An 18,037-nucleotide genomic window follows, 5' to 3' on the forward strand; every position below is an offset into this window, starting at 1 on the left:
TTTGTCAAATGCTTTTTTGGCACCTAAGGAGATGACCATGTGGGTTTTCTCCTTCAATTTGTTTATATGGTCGATTACATTGATGGATTTCCATATATTGAACAACCTTTGCATGCCTGGGATGAAGCCTACTTGGTCATGGTGGATAATATCTTTTATGTGTTCTTAGATTCGGTTTGCAAATATTTTATTGAGTATCTTTGCATTATTGTTCATAAGTGAGATCAGTCTGAAGTTCTCTTTTTTTGTTGGATATTTGTGTGGTTTAGGTATCAATGTGATTGTGGTTTCATAGAATGAGTTTGGTAATGTTTCTTCTGTTTCTATTTTGTGGAATAATTTAGAGAGAATTGGATTTATCACTTCTTTGAGGGTCTGGTAGAATTCTGCACTGAAACCATCTGGTCCTGGGCTTTTTTTTGGAAGGGAGGCTGTTGATGACTGCTTCAATTTCCTTGGGGGATATAAGGCTGTTCAATCTTTCTACCTGGTCTTGACTTAATTTTGGTAGATGGAATCTGTCAAGAAAATTGTCCATTTCTTTTAGATTTTTAAATTACGTGGCATATAGGCTTTTATAGTACGACCTAATGATTGTTTCTATTTCCTCATTGTCTGTAGTTATGTCCCCCCTTTCATTTCTGATTTTGCTGATTTGGATAGTTTCTCTCTGCCTTTTAGTTAGTTTGGCTAAGGGTTTGTCTATCTTGTTAATTTTCTCAAAGAACAAGCTCTTGGTTTCATTGATTCTTTGAATTGTTTTATTTGTTTCTAATTGGTTGATTTCAGCCCTGAGTTTGATTATTTCCAGCTGTCTGCTCTTCTTGGGTGTTTCTGCTTCTTTTTTTTTTTCTAGAGCTTTCAGTTGTGCCATTAAGTTGTTTGTATGAGATGTTACAAATTTCTTCTTAAAGGCACTTAGTACTATGAGTTTTCCTCTAAGTACTACTTTCATTGTGTCCCATAAATTTGGGTATGATCTGCCTTCATTTTCATTGAATTCTAGGAAGTCTTTAATTTATTTCTTTATTTCATCCTTAATCTAGTTGTCATTGAGAAGTAAGTTGTTAAGTTTCTATGTGCATGTAGGCTTTTTGATATTTCCATTGTTGTTGAGGTCCAGCTTTAGTCCATGGTGGTCAGATAAAATATAGGGGAGTATTTCAATCTTCTTGTATCTGTTGAGACTTGCTTTGTGAGCAACTATATGACCTATTTTGGAGAATGTTCCATGAGGTGCTGAAAAGAATGTATACTCCTTTAATTTTGAGTGAAACATCCTGTAGACCTCTATTAGGTCCATTTGAATTAGGATGTTTGTAAGTGCCTTTATTTCCCTGTTTGTCTTCTGTCTAGATGATCTGTCCCTTGGTGATAGTGAGGTGTTGAAGTCTCCCACTATTAAGGTGTTGGGGTCGCTGTGTGATTTAAGCTTTAATAATGTTTCATTTATGAATGTAGGTGCTCTTGTATTTGGGGCATAGATATTCAGAATTGTGATGTCTTCTTGGTGGATTTTTCCTTTGATGAGAATGTAGTGCCCCTCTACGTCTTTTTTGATTAGTTTTGGTTGAAAGTCTATTTTATTAGATATTAGGATGGCCACTCCTGCTTGTTTTTGATTGAGCGTGTGCTTGTAGGTGTGTCCTAAGGGACAGGTGTTGGAGAATGAAGAAGCCTTCAGTGTGTGAGAGGGGCACCTTGTAGGCACTGAAGGTGTTGTAGGTGCCTAAGGGATTGCAATCGCTGTTGAAGATTGCGGGCATGTATTGGTTTTGCAGGTCTGCTAGGCTTTGGTGGCTATTCAGCTGGTTATCTGCCACTGAGGGGTTGGATGGCTCATACAATCACTGGCTGGGTGGCCCTGTGTAGTCTGTACTGCCACTTGGAGACTTGGGATCTGGGAAGGACTATACTGCAGATCTGAGTCTTTGTGGCAGGGTCAGTTTCCGGAGGTGCATGCTCTCCAGCAGGCTTGGTGGTGGTGGTGGTGGGTGCTCCGAGGGTCCAGAGCTTGGCAAGAGGGCACTAGGCAGGGCATGGGCTCCTCAGACATGTGCTCTGAGGAGTGGTGTTCAGTGGGTGGTAACAGCTCCCTGTGGTGGCTGAGGGACCTGAAGCCCTGCATCTTCTGTCTTCCAGAAAGTGTTTTTGAATCAGAAGTGAGTCCTCTCATTTCTTTACCAGCAAGCCATTTGATTTAGACTTAAAATCTTTGTTATATTAAAGTATGTGGTGGTTTGAATGAGAATGACCCTTATAGACTCATGTTTTAATATTGGTCCCCAGTTGATGAAACTGTTTGGGAAGGATTAGGAGGCGTGGCCTTCTTGGCCGAGGTGTGGCACCTGGGTGTAGGCTTTGAGACTTCAAAAACGTCCTGCCATTCCTACTGCAATTTCTTCCTTCTGCTTGTGGTTCAGGATGTGAGTTCTCAGCTGCTTCTCCAGCCACCTGATGCCTGCTACTTTTGCTCTGCTGTCAGGGATTCTAAGAGATTTTCTGTGAAAACCTATGTCCAAAATAAACTCTTTGTTCTACAAGTTACCTTTGTCATGGTGTCTTATCACAGCAATAGAAAAATATGGTTTTTTTTTTTTTGTTGTTGTTGTTTTGTTTTTTGTTTTTTTGTAATCTTTCTGCTCTTTTCTAAACTTCTTTATGCTGGGAACTGTAATTTAGTCATTTTTATAGCTTCTATCACATCTATTATAATGCTTTAGCAAGCACTATAATCAGGAAACTCCATATAAACTTGGGGTATGATCCAGAAGTTAGTGTCTTAAGAGCAAAACATTTTGACATGCATTTTATGACTAGTCAAATTTTTAAACATGAAAATTTTGAGGTGCACTCACTTTTTAGGCAAAAATTAATATATGCTCACTAATTGTCAATATAATTGTTTGAAACACTTTTGCCATGAATTGATAAAAGGGGAAATAACACAAAAGTAAGTTGGCTAAAGAAACAGACAAAATTATTTAAAGAAAAACAAATACAAAAGAGACTTTGGACAGCCCTGTGTGCCCTTCACAGAGTTAGGAGCAGCTCAAAGGGAAGGGTCCATCTCTGTGAGCTGCAGCCCATACATTTTACTCATGGATTTTTATTTTAAAGCTCTTGGTCTGCCTCTAAGACTGAATCCTAGTTCACTGTCAAGCTCCTACTTACTGCTTCCCTCAAAGAGCGTACCCTTCACAGCCCAGTTCTCATTTCCCCTGTTTAATTAAAATTCATTTACCAACTGACTTGTATGTTCTACGCCATTCATAAGGCACAGAGAGCACATGGGAGCAAGACATTGTCTTTGTATTCAGGATGCTGTCACACAGAAAATAGCTTTGAACTTATCTTTGAAGGGTAAAGCTTTACAGCAGGTGAAAAGGGAAGAGAGGAAACCTAGGCTCTAGGGCAGCATGTGCACAAGGAGGAATTTAGAGACAGAAGTTGTGTCTCCAGAAGGTGGGGATGACACAGGCAGCAAGGCAGAGGAACACTGTGGGACCTCAGTTAGGAAGCATGCTGTCAGCTTCCTGGGAAAAGGGAACTTGTCCTTTTCCTCTGCTCTTGAACTCCAATCCTAAGTAGTCTTTTACTTACTTCCTAATTCTAATTAGCCTTTGGTATCTCAGGGGAGAAAAGTCATTTCTTTTGCACCAGCAAACAATTTCTGTAGTCAATTAATTTACATATGGAAAAACAATGCATACTTAATTAGACCAAGTATAGACCACATTCAACTAATTAATTATTGAAGCAAATATTTTGGGAGATAAACAGTATATCTAGGACATGTAGTCATCAAACCATAGTGTTAAGGGTCAAATGAGTTGTTTCCCATATTTAAAAGTTCTCACTTTTAAAATGAGAATAGCTGTTTCTATCTCACAGGAAATTTTTGAAAATTTAGATACTTCTTAAGCATATCTGTTGGTTTCTGTTTTAATTCTCTAAGATCCGCTGTGCCCCAGAGCAGACTCTTAAACACAGCATTGCCAACAGTTCCTTGGCGACTTGATTTCTATGGTTCTCACAGCCCTAATCGCCTAGGTTCAGCCACCTGACTTCCGTAGGAAAATTAAAAGGACAATTAGTAATGAAAAGCAAAAAGCAGAGATTTATGCCGTGTGGACACATTGGGAAAAGGAAAATTAAAGAGTCCAGTGACTCCAAGTCCATCGTCCTAGTTCTGTAGCAAGGTTTAGGTTTAAACAGAAGGCAGGAGGTGCACATCACATGGCTGTCCTGATCAATGCGTGCTCTGCACATCACTGAACCATCCATCATCTTCTGGGCTGAATCCTCTCCTACAGGGTTTTCTGAAAACTTGTCAGAACGTGTGTGCTTTAGAATTTTACAAGACAGCTGCAGTACCTGAGTCCCGTTTGTTATCGGGTGTTGATTCTCTTTTGTTGTTGAGATTATCCTGGTCCTTGGTGTAACGGGTGATTTTTAGTGAAGCATGAACATTTTGTACACAACCTTACGAGACGCCCTATGGCAAGGGCAGGGCTGTCTTAGTGCTGGAGAGTGCTGGAGGCATTTGAGGCTCTCTCTCTGTTAGACCTCTACTGATCCTGCCATGCTAGAGGAAAAATATACCCAGTGTTTCTGCTCCACGTGAGGTCTCCACTGACAGCAAGGAAGGCTGGGGCTGCCTTTGGCAACCCTGGGGGTGGGGACTCTCCCTTGTCTGATACCAGCAGTGAGGAAAAGAGCTTGTCTGTTTCCACTAGACAGGGAGTGGGAGAGCAGGATCCCCACATGGCCTTTAGTGACATGTTGAAGGAAGCAGTTCATGACTGCTGTGTGGGGATGAAATCTCAGATCTCCATTTACTCTTCTTTGATGCTGCAGGGCTGAAAAGCTCCAGGACAACATTGTGAAGGTACGGCTTACACTTTCAAATGGCCTCTGAATGGGAGGGGGTGGCTTTAATTCTTCTTCGTCTGGCCTAGGTGGTACTATCTAAATTTCCTGTCTTTACACTTGCCTTCTTTCGGTGTTGTGATCATACAGGATTTGTGTATGGAGTCTTTATTATTTGCTTTCATTAGTGTTACCAGGTTCCCATATTCATCATACTAGGTATAAATTCACCATTCTTTTATGCTTTGAGTCTTGTGGTCTCTAGCAGGTCTGCATTTTTCTTTTTCCTTTTCAGTCTAAAGTTTATTTTACACATAACACATAGGGGTTTATGCCGTTAGTGAAAGAAAAAAGGAGAATTACCATGTTGATCAATGTTATTTTGGATGGGGAAAAATGTCTGTTGCCTGGATTCAAGGATAAACTCATGTTTAGTTTTTTTATTCTCTCTCTCTCTCTAAATTGAATTTAGCTATCTGTGCAAACAGAGAACAGCTAGAACAGTCTGTGTCTTCCAGAGAGAAAGGAATGAGTGTGTATAACCTTAGGGGCAGCAGGTCCTTGGAGAAAGATGGTTACCCTTCTCTTGGAGACATGCTTGCATTAAGACCTTCCTTCTGTAAGTGGCATGAGCAAGGGGGAAGAGGGCAGAGAATATTCTTCTAATATATTCAAGAAAGTAGTATATCCTAGCTAAGAGTCAGCTGTAAGGCTCATGGGATAAAAGGAGGGTTGTTCTTCCTACAGTCAGCAATTGGAGGGTACCGGCTTCATTTGTCTACTATCCCAATAAGAAAGTGCTTTCTAGAAATCCAAGTTCATGAATGTAGCAGTGACTTGATGGCCAGCCACATAGTGCTAGAAATTGTTTGTTCAGTTCTGAAGAAGACTTAAAATTGCATAACTCGGTTTCACACAATTCTTCTAATGTGCCATTAAAATGTCTTTTCTTACCACTCCCACTTAACCTGCATCCCAGAGGTGCTGCTCATGAAAGTTTGTGTGGCCAGGCATAGGAGTGGTCCTCTTTTTGGTAGGGAGACTGTTCTACTCTTCACATAGGCTAGTCAAACCCACAAGTGGCACAAGTGTTGGTAGCAATAATTAAAAATGAAGGGCATTAAAGAGGGACTCTGTTACTGAAAAAGATAAAGGTAAAAGAAGCTGCCTGCAGCTCAGCACTGCAGAAGTCCCCAAGGCCATCTGGTGCTCTCCTCAGGCAGAGAGTGTATTGTGCACAGGTACCGGTTCTATGTGAAAAAGTGCACATTTCAAGTCCCATTAATACAGTGGAGTTATTTTTAAAAACATAACTAAGTGATCATTTTGTTAAATTGAAGGGCTTAAACTAATAAGGGTCAGCTGTCTAATTTTCTTTTTAAACGTATTTTAATGGATTTTTTTCATATACTGTGATTTTAACATGTTTTTTTTTTCTTTTCCCTCAACTCCTATCAGATCCTCCACAACTCCTCTTACCCCCAACCTGATGTTCTCTCTGTCTCTCTGTTGTCTTTCTGTCTCTTCAAAACAACACACAAGAAACAAGGTCTTCTGTGTGTTGTCACATTCTCGGTAGGTTCATATGTGCAGCAGTCCTGTTGTGTCTGAAAGCACTGTTTCCTTGGAGTTATCCATCACTGCTAGCTCTTACAATCTTTCTGCTTGCCTCATTTGCATAGATCTCTGAGCCTTGAGAGGAGGACTTTAAGGGAGGCATCACATTTAGGACTGAGTTCTCCAAAGTCTCTCTCTTTCTTCACACTGTTCAGTTGTGAAACTGAACCCATCTACTGCAAGAGGAAGAACCTCTGATGTGGATAGCAGCATATCCTTAGGAGCCATGTCTCTTTAGCAAAATAATAGGATTTTTTTTTTTCCCTAGGCCCATGGCCTATCTAGTCTCAAGTTCCTGGCCACTTAGCTGTTAGCAAATACTTGTTCTATCTCATGGAGTGGGCCTTAAATCTATTTTTAAAAAGTGGTTAGTTACTCCCATTACATCTGTGCCATTATCACATGTGTTTATTTTGCAAGAAGGTCACTGTTATAGGTGGCAGGGTTTGTAGCTGGGTGGTATTGATGATCACCTTTCTCCTCCGGTAGTGTGCATGTACCTTCCAGGGCCATGAATGCTAATCAGTAAGGGTGAAACTTCTAGTCAGGAACCAGCTAACTTCTCCATGTGAAATAATAGAAGTAAGTGTTATCATCAGCAATAGGTCCTCACATCAGGCTATTTGAATTCACATTTATGTAAAGACTGCATGCATTGTTACCAAACTGAGCCAGCATCTTGTACACATAGGTAAAGCTTTCATGTGTTCGTTTGCTTTAGAATTCAAGCAGACGTAACAAAAGATTTTATTTACCTGCCTGCAGAATCTTCTCATGCCCCTGTGCTGGTTGTCGATTGTAGTGTTGCTAAATAAAATGTAAAACCCACAAGGACATTTATTCTCTGTTGGAATAAAAAATATTAATATTTCAGGCCTTTAAACTCATGACAGTGAAAATGAACAAAAGCTTGTTTTCTTTTTTTTTATTGTGAATAAATTCTTTTTTATTTTTATTTTTTTCTTATCAGTTACATTTTATTAACTCTGTATCCCAGCCATATCCTGCTCCCTCATTCCCTCCCAATCCCACCCTCCCTCCCTCATCTCCACCGTGCCCCTTTCCAAGTCCACTGATAGGGGGGACCTCCTCCCCATTCATCTGATCCTGTTTTATCAGGTATCTTCAGGACTGGCTGCAAAGCCCTCCTCTGTGGCCTAACAGGACTGTCCTCCCTTGGGGGGTGGGAAGGTCAAAGAGCCAGTCATTGAGTTCCTGTTAGAAATAGTCCTTGTTCCCCTCACTATGGGAAACCAATTGGTTACTGAGCTACCACAGGCTACATCTGAGCAGAGGTTCTAGGTTATATCCATACATGGTCCTTGGTTGAATGTCAGTCTCAGAAAAGACCCTGTGTCCAGATATATTTGGTCCTTGTGGAGCTCCTATCCTTTCCCCATCATACTAACTCCCCTTCTTTCATATGATTCCCTGTACTCTGCCGAAGGTTTGGTTAAATGAGCAAAAATGTAAAAATTATTGAAATTTTATTTTTATCTAACAATCACAGGTTGAAGCCATAGTCACTAAATATAACATTGCTGTTTAACACCATATATTGATTCTGGTAATGTTTTATTCTTATGTAATTACTTAATTTACCCATTTTTTTTTTTTACAAAATAGCTAATTAAGTCACAACAAACAAAATGTAAATTTAGTTCTGAAGCATATACCCAAAACTAAATATTATTTGAGTAAACATTCAATATGTAATAGCAATAAATAAAATGAAAAATTGATAACTGCTATCATCCAATTCCTAACTTCTCTGAAATAATTTCTTTCTCTGATTATAACCATTGTTTGTATTATCTGTTACCTCGTTTATTAATATATATTATATATTTATGTATATATTATATTCTTAAATGCTTGTCCAAATTTTGTAAGAATATTGCTATAAGCATTGTGCACCCTGCAAAGCTTTCAATCAACATAGATGGAGAAAACAAAATATTCCAAGATAAAACTAAATTTAAGCAATAGCTAAACAGTAAACCAGCCCTACTGAAGATACTAGAAGGAAAATTCCAATCCAACGAAAACAACTACACCCAAGAAAACATAGCATACAGATAATTTCCCAAGAAAAATTAAAAAAAACAAACAATGAATCACAATAACAGCACCAACTCCACAATAATAGGAAATAACGTTTAATGGTCACTATTGTCTATCAACATCAATGGACTCAACTCTCTAATAAAAAGACATACACTAATAGAATGGGTGCAGAAACAGCATCCAACATCTGCTGCATCCAAGAAACACACCTATGCAACAAAAATAAACACTACCTCAGAGTAAAGGGCTGGAAAAACGTTTTTCAAGCAAATGGACTCAGAAAACAAGCTGGAATAGCTATTCTAATAGCTAATAAAATAGAGTTTCAACCAAAATTAATCAAAAAAGGTGAGAAATTCTCATCAAAGGAAAAATACACCAAGAGGACATCACAATTCTGAACATCTATGCCCCAAATACAAGAGCACCTACATTCATAAATGAAACATTTTTTAAAGTTTAAATCACACATCCATCCCAACACCTTAATAGTGGGAGAATTCAACACTCTACTATCACCAAGGGACAGATCATCTAGATGGAAGCCAAATAGGGAAATAAAGGCAATTACAAAGGTCCTACTTCAAATGGACCTAATAGATATCTACAGAACTTTTCACCCAAACTCAAAAGAGTATATATTCTTTTCGCACCTCATGGAACCTTCTTCAAAATAGACCATATAGTTGGTCACAAAGCAAGCCTCAACAGATACAAGAAGATTGAAATAATCCCCTGCATTCTATCTGACTACATGGACTAAAGCTGGACCTCAACAACAATGGAAATATCAAAAAGCCTACATGCACATGGAAACTTAACAATTTGCTACTCAATGACAGCTGGGTTAAGGATGAAATAAAGAAAGAAATTAAAGACTTCCTGAAGTTCAATGAAAATGAAGATACAAGATACCCAAATTAATGGGACACAGTGAAAGCAGTGTTCAGAGGAAAACTCATAGCACTAAGTACCTTCAAGAAGAAATTTGTAACACCTCATACAAGCAACTTAATAGCGCAACTGAAAGCCCTAGAAAAAAAGAAGCAGAGACACCCAAGAGGAGCAGACACCTGCAAATAATCAAACTCAAAGCAAATCAATCAATTAGAAACAAATGAAACTATTCAAAGAATCAATGAAACCAAGAGCCGGTTCTTTGAGAAAATCAACAAGATAGACAAACCCTTAGCCAAACTAACTAAAAAGCAGAGAGAAACTATCCAAATAAGCAAAATCAGAAATGAAAAGGGGGACATAACTACAGACACTGAGGAAATCCAAACAATCATTATGTCTTACTGCAAAAGCGTATATGCCACAAAATTTGAAAATCTAAAAGGAATGGACTTTTTTTTGATAGATTCCATCTACCAAAATTAAGTCAAGATCAGATAGAAACATTGAACAGCCGTATAGCCCCCAAGGAAATTGAAGCAGTCATCAACAGTCTCCATTCCAAAAAAAGCCCTGGGCCAGATGGTTTCAGTGCAGAATTCTACCAGACCTTCAATTCTCTTCAAATTATTCCACAAAATAGAAACAGAAGGAACATTATCAAACTTATTCTATGAAGCCACAATCACCTTGACACCTAAACCACACAAAGATCCAACAAAAAAAGAGAACTTCAGACCTATTTCTCTTATGAACATTGATGCAAAAATACTCAATAAAATACTTGCAAACCGAATCCAAGAGCACATAAAAGATATCATCCACCATGATCAAGTAGGCTTCAATTCAGGCATGCAAGGGTGGTTCAATATATGGAAATCCATCAATGTAATCCACCATATAAACAAATTGAAGGAGAAAACCCACATGGTCATCTCCTTAGATGACAAAAAAGCATTTGTCAAAATCCAAAACCCATTCATGTTTAAAGTCTTGGAGAGATCAGAGATACAAGGCATATACCTAAACATAGTAAAGGCAATATACAGCAAGCCTATAGCCAACATCAAACTCAATGGAGAGAAACTTAAATCCCACTGAAATCAGGGACAAGGCAATTCTGCCCACTCTCTCCATATCTCTTCAACATAGTATTTGAAGTCCTAGCCAGAGCAATAAGACAACTAAAGGAGATCAAAGGGATACAAATCGGAAAGGAAGAGGTCAAAGTGTCACTATTTGCAGATGATATGATAGTATATATGAGCGACCCCAAAAATTCAACCAGAGAACTCCTCCAACCGATAAACACCTTCAGCAAAGTGACAGTATACAAAATCAACTCAAAAAAATCAGAAGCCCTCCTGTATACCAAAGACAAAAGGGCCGAGAAAGAAATCAGGGAAACAACACTCTTCACAATAGCCACTAATAGCATAAAATACCTTGGGGTGACTCTAACCAAGCAGGTGAAAGACCTGTTTGAAAAAAACTTCAAGCCTCTGAAGAAAGAAATTGAAGAAGACATCAGAATATGGAAAGGTCTCCTGTGCTTTTAAATCAGTAGGATTAACATAGTGAAAATGGCCATCCTGCCAAAAGCAATTTACGGATTCAATGCAATTCCCATCAAAATAACAACACAATTCTTTACATACCTTGAAAGAAACATTCTCAACTTCATATGGAGAAACAAAAAACCCAGAATTTCCAAAACGATCCTGTACAACAACAGATCATTTAGAGGTATCTCCATCCCTGATCTCAACTTGTACTACAGAGCAATAGTAATAAAAACTGCATGATATTGGCATAGAAACAGAAAGTTGGATCACTGGAACCAAATAGAAGAACCAGAAATAAACCCACACACCTATGAATACTTGATTTTTGACAAAGAAGCCAAAGCCATTCAATGGAAAAAAGAGCATCTTCAACAAATTGTGCTGGTACAACTGGATGTCTACATGCATAAAAATGCAAATAAACCCACATTTATCACCCTGCACTCAAATAAAGTCCAAGTGGATCAAAGAACTCAATACAAAACCAGATACACTAAATTGGTTAGAGGAAAAAGTGGGGAAGAGCCTAGAACTCATTGGCACAGGAGACAACTTTCTGAACAGAACACCATCAGCACAGGCTCTAAGAGCAACAATCAATAAATGGGACCTCATGAAACTGAAAAGCTTCTGTAAAACAAAAGACACTTGTCAGAACAAAACGACTACTTACAGATTGGGAAAGGATCTTCACCAACCCTACATCTGACAGAAGGCTGATATCCAGATTATATAAAGAACTAAAGAAATTAAAAAACAATAAACCAAGCAATCCAATTAAAAATGGGGTACGAAGCTAAACAGAGAATTCTCTGTAGAAGAATATAGAATGGCAGAGAAACACTTAAAGAGATGCTCAACATCCTTAGCCATCAGAGAGATGCAAATCAAAACGACCCTGAGATTTCACCTTATATCCATCAGAATAGCTAAGATCAAAAACTCATGTGACAACATACGCTGGAGAGGTTGTGGAGAAAGGGGAACCCTCCTCCACTACTAGTGGGAATGTAAACTTGTACAACCACTTTGGAAATGAATCTGGTGTTTTCTCAGACAATCAGGAATACTGCTTCCTCAAGATCCAGCTGTACCACTCCTAGGCATATATCCAGAAGATGCTCAAGCACACATCAAGGACATTTGCTCAACCATGTTTGTAGCACCTTTATTTGTAATAGCCAGAACCTGGAAACAACCCAGATGCCCCTCAACAGAAATTGTGGTACATTTACACAATGGAATACTACTCAGCAATTAAAAACAAGGAAATCATGAATTTTGCAGGCAAATGGTGGGATCTAGAAAAGATCATCCTGAGTTAGGTATCCCAGGAGCAGAAAGACACACATGGTATATACTCACTTATAAGTGGTTACTAAACCTATAAGATAGGATAAACATACTAAAATCTGTACACCTAACGAAGATAAACAAGAAAGAGGATCAGTCCTCACCTAGAAAGATAAAGGGGATTGACTTTGGAAGTAGGAGAAAACAAGTAACAGGACAGGAGCCTACCACAGAAGGCATCTGAAAGACTCTACCTAGCAGTGTATCAAAGCAGATGCTGAAACTCATAACCAAACCTTCAGCAGAGTGCAGGGAATCATATGAAATAAGGGGGAGTTAGTATGACCCAGAGGGGCAGGAGCTCCACAAGGACCAAATATATCAGGGCACAGAGGTCTTCTATGAGACTGTTTCTCCAACAAGGGACAATGCATACATGCAACCTAAAACTCCTGCTCGGATATAGCCCATGGTAACTCAGTATCCAAATGGGTTCCCTAGTTAGGGGTAGAAGGATTATTTCTGACATGAACTCAATGACTGGCTCATTGATCTCTCCCTCCCCCTACCTCCCCGCCCCCCCCCCCCCGAGGGAGGAGCAGCCTTGCTAGGCCACAGATAAGGACATTGCAGCCAGTCCTGAATATACCTTATAGGCTAGGGTCAGAGGGACTTGCAAGGGGGCAAGGAGGAGATGAGGGAGGGAGGGAGGGTGGAATTGGGAGGGAAAGAGGGAGGGGTATGGCTGGAATACAAGTGAATGACTTGTGATTAAAATAAATTAAAAAAGGGAAAAAAAAGCATTGTGCCATGAACTTTCTCTTTTGACAGTACACAGAAATTTTTCTTATCCTCTTAAACAATTAATGATTGCTTAATAGACAAAGCATGTCTTCACTGATGTCCACCTAAGCATCATTTCAATTTTGTTGATTGATTGATTCATTCACCCATTCATTTAATGAGCTCCCTAACTCCCTATTATGTACCTACTGTCCACCTACTGTACCTACTGTACCTACCTAATGTAACTACTGTACACAGGCTGAGTATAAAACAAATGTATTTCCAGACCTCCAAAAGGAAGAACAGAAAACAAAGTCAATCTACTTCTGTTAAATGTTATAAGGTACAAAAGAGGACAGGGATAGAGAATAGTGAGAGATCCCAACTTATTTACAGTGTTTAATAAAACTTTAACAGGAATAAGTATTTGAGATCCAAATAGACAAATGCCCTATCAGAAAGTTGGAGGCGAGCTGCTCTGACAGGGCTGGCATCTACAGATGTCCCAGGGCAGGAGCAGGAGTCTGTGGAGTCCAGAAAGATAAATAAAGTCAGCGGTGTGAGGTGCTAAAAGTGGTGGCGAGCGCTGTGAGCTCTTTCCCTACATGAAGCTGAAAGCCAGGAAGCAGGGGATGATACAACACAACTTCCAGCTGTGTGGAGAGCTAGCCAAAAGAGGGTCAGAGGGCAAAGAAAGAATAGTGGTCGTGTCTAAGGAAACACGATGATGATTGGAGTGATAGATCTTGACATAGAGAAATGGATGGATGTGATGTGTGTTTTTCAGGCAAAGCCTGTGGTAGGATTCGTGAAACAGTTGGCTTTGACTTTTGCAGTTGAACAGGGCTCCTAATGATGGGTTTCCCCACAGCAAGCAGCGGACGTGCAAATGCTGCCCACTCTACCTGCCAGCAGCTAGGTTCACCGTAGCATCAGTTTTTTAGAAGGCTCTATCATGGCTCACAGTACATCTGGAGAGAAAATAAATAACTAATTGAAGCTTTGCATCTATTTTGTAATAAGACCAAAAGGCTCACTAAATATCCCAGTTCACATGTAAATAAAAGTGTTTAAAGTAACTCATATATTTGAAAAAGTAATTGTGGTATAAAATATACACAAATTTAGGCATCTTAACTACCTTAAATGTACAGTTCAGAGACATTTCATTGTTGTGCAACCATCACCACTATCTATCTCCAAAATTCTGTTTATTTTTCCAATGTGAAATTCAGTATCCTTTCCCTGATCTCCTAATTCCTGGAAACCAAAGTTGTACTTTCTGTCCCTAATGCCCTGGACTCCTTTAAACATCTCATGTAAAAGCAGAATAATTTATTTGCCTTTTTGTGACTGGCTTATCTTACTTGTATAATGCCAGTTAGGTTCCTCGTGTTCCAGTGCTTGGCAGAATCATCTTCTTCAAGGCTGCAAATGCCACATTTCAGCTGTCCATCCATGGTTGTCACATTCAGCCATTGAGTCGCTTCCATCTTTTGGTGTTTTAGCTAATACAGGTGCTGTGAGTACAGCAGAAAGGCACATATTTTGTAAAGCTCATATTTTAGTTCTTCAGGTTAAAAACTTTTTATGCTTCGATAATGACTTTTTTAAACATGATGATAGCTCTAATAGTTTCCTCCCTCCTTCTTATTGTCTTTTATGAAGCGCAAAGTCCTCCAGGCTAGAATTGAACTCACAATTCTGCTCCAATGCTGGAATTACCAATATGAGTTATCACCACACCTGGCTGATAACTCCAAACTCATACCGCCTAAGACCTGTTATCAAGTTAGGGGTCATGAGGAGATCAAAGATGTATTCATTTGGTGATGATGTGTTGTAGAAAACTACCCAAAATGTAAGGTCAGGATGGTGTAAAAGTTAAAACCAATACTTTCAAGGCCTTTTTTTTTTTGCATTTACATATTTATTTATTTAGAGGATGATAATTATTACTGTGTTGGAGGAATGGAGCCCAGGATACAACTTTTTGGAAGTCTATTATCTTTCTTCAGGAGGGTTTTGGGGGATCAGACTCAAATTGCCAGGCATGGCAGCAAGCTCTGTTTCCCACTGAGCCATCTTGCTTGCCTTTAAGCTGAATTTTGACAGAGTTTTGTGTCAGGGAAAGTTCACTTTCCTGAGTCCCAGTTTTCTCATCTGTATATGTGAATAAGATGCCTGCTTAACATATCTCCAAGCTGTCATAAAGACAAAAAAATGGAAAATTATGCTGGAAATACTTTATACGCTGAAAAATCAAAATGAAATAGATAATAATTCAGCCACCATTTGAAAAGTCAGTGAAAATTACTAATGTTTTGTCTTAGCTCGTTTTAACAGATATAACAAGATATGATTGACAGATATGTACAGTGCACAGATAATTAACCTGTGGCACCTATCACCGTATTCATCACCTCCAAAAATCTCTCATCTCCATAATCTCCCTTCTGCCCCTCTTCTTCTCCCACCAAAACAAGGCTTCTGTCTCCATAGATTTATTTGCGTGTTGTGGCAATTTATGCACATGAAATTCCTCAGTTCTTCCTCATCTGTCTAACAGCATGAGGTCCCTTTTACGCATTCTAATGTTTCATGACCTCATCTGACTATGCTGCCTTCCTTAGAAAAGAAAACCAAGGAGAATAAGGACCAAGATACCCTATGGGAAAATGTTAATATCATAAATATTTATTACACCATCATGTGAATTTCAAGAACAGCTGAACCATAATTTAAGAGAGAGCTACTTTGATATAAAGGGCAGAAAAGGCGATAAACTCATGAGATGAGAATAAGGATGTTCCCTGCAACTTAAACAGCAAAAGTCACAGAAAAGTATTTAAGTTTTCAAAAGCAATTGATTAAATGACAAGTTTTAGCCACAGAAAGACCATACTACATCTTCATTATCATTAGAAAATGTCATAACTAAAGATGCAAAATCCTGGAAGGATGGACTCCTAAAAGTTAATAGTGACAAGATGGATGCTGAGAGGCTTCTCTATGAGAACTTGGATTTCTTACAAAAACTAGTATTTTCTTTAACAACAGAAAAATCAATGCAACCAAAGAAAAGCAATAGTACTGTTTTATGAAGCTAAATCTATTTTTCCTTAGCTAAGAAACTTAAAGGCATAAGCATGCCATGTTCATAAGGAGTCATATCTAGAAACAGAGGTTTCTTTAAAAAGTTCTTTTTTGAGACAAGACTCTAATGTATTCCAGAGTAGTCTAGAACTTGTTATGCATCTAAAAATGACCTTGAATTTCTGTTTTTTCTTCCCAAATCCTGGATTAAAGATGCACACCACCACACTTAATTTTTGTGGTTCTGAGCAATGGAACCCAGGGTCTGGCATGGTAGAATCTTTACAAGCAGCCCTGACCCCTGCTTTTAGTGTTATATTTCCATATGGTCATAATATTTGATTTGTTACCAAGTATCAATTTAATTGTTTTGATAATTACTTAATTAGCAAAACACCTTCCAATTTGAAAGTAAACAACTGTATAAATGTGTTCTACCTGTACTGAGGTAAGAAGGGAAAAGAACACCTCTATAACTTTAAAAAATAAAGAAATTAGTTAACTACTCATGGTAAAATAATTGGTACTTCTATGCTTCAATCTTGTTTTTCTTTCTATTATTAAAAATATAATGATAGTTACTTTTGTCACAGAAATGCCAGCAGTTGTCAAAGCAGAGGAAATCATTGTCAAATGCTCTAATTACTGCAGTAAGAAACTCTCATTTATTGTAATGAATTCTGTGGTGTTATTGAAGAACTGGGGGATTTAATCACAACATCTATTCATAGTCAGTTATTGACCCCAAACTGCCAAATCCTTTAGGGCAAGATCCGGAGCAAATGAAGATAGCTTGTTAGAGAAAGTCTTTGTGGAACAATCTTCTACGTAACGTCAATTCACAAGAGAATTATATATATATATATGGAAAGTTGAATGAATAAAAACACTCCAAAGCATTGAATTGAAAAGGTGAGTGAGTAAATCATGCATTAATTCCACCTTTCATTGAATAAAGTTTTGGTAGAAACAAAACTGAACAATGGCATTATAAAAAGTAAAACAAACTTGCACATAGAAATGATACATTTTTGGCTATTCTGAGTTCCCTAAAATATAATATTTTCAGTGACAGGTACCATCTCTTAATTATCTTGTAATTTCACATTTTACCCAGAATATAATGTGAAGTGGCTTGCTGACCCATGGAACTATTGACTAAGGGTATGATCTGCTATGGATAGCAGTGACACTGACTCAGGCTTTCCAGCTCCAAGAAGCCACCCTACTACCATTACCTGTGGACTTCAGTTTGCCCAATAGGATGGTCTCTACTTTACCTGATAACTTCCTGACATATACAGTAGTCCTTTTCTTTGTTTTTAGTTTAGATGACCTGTCATCTTTGTCTAGATTTCTAGTAAACATTTCAAACTTAATGTGTCCAACAGAAGCTCTGAGTTCTGATTCGGCCAACCACCAAACATCTATGTGCTCTCAACAAATGGCTCTCAAGCCCACTTACTTAATTGAGTCAAAACAGTGAATCATTTCTGATTTATATCTGTTTTTCATCATGTCATAGCTAACACATCTTTAATTTCATTAGTGAAAATGTGCACTAAATAGCCTATTTTTCCTAGGCTTCCAAGTTATTTCTGTTTTGTTTTTTTTTTTTTCAAATCACCATACTTTTCTTACATAAAGATAAACATTTTGAAACTGATGCCTTACTCCCAACCTTTGTACCCACCTTGTGTCAAACTATTTTCTTTGAAGAATGACAGTTTCAAGATGAAATGAAATACTGTTGTTCTGCTTAACACTTATGACTTTACATTTTTCAATGTGTAATTTTGCTTTTGTCCACCTTCCTGGCTTCATTTTGTAGAATTATATCCATT

This window comes from Psammomys obesus, unplaced genomic scaffold, assembly GCF_907164565.1.
Source record: "Psammomys obesus unplaced genomic scaffold, mPsaObe1.curated_primary_1811, whole genome shotgun sequence".
In the NCBI taxonomy this organism is placed as follows: domain Eukaryota; kingdom Metazoa; phylum Chordata; class Mammalia; order Rodentia; family Muridae; genus Psammomys; species Psammomys obesus.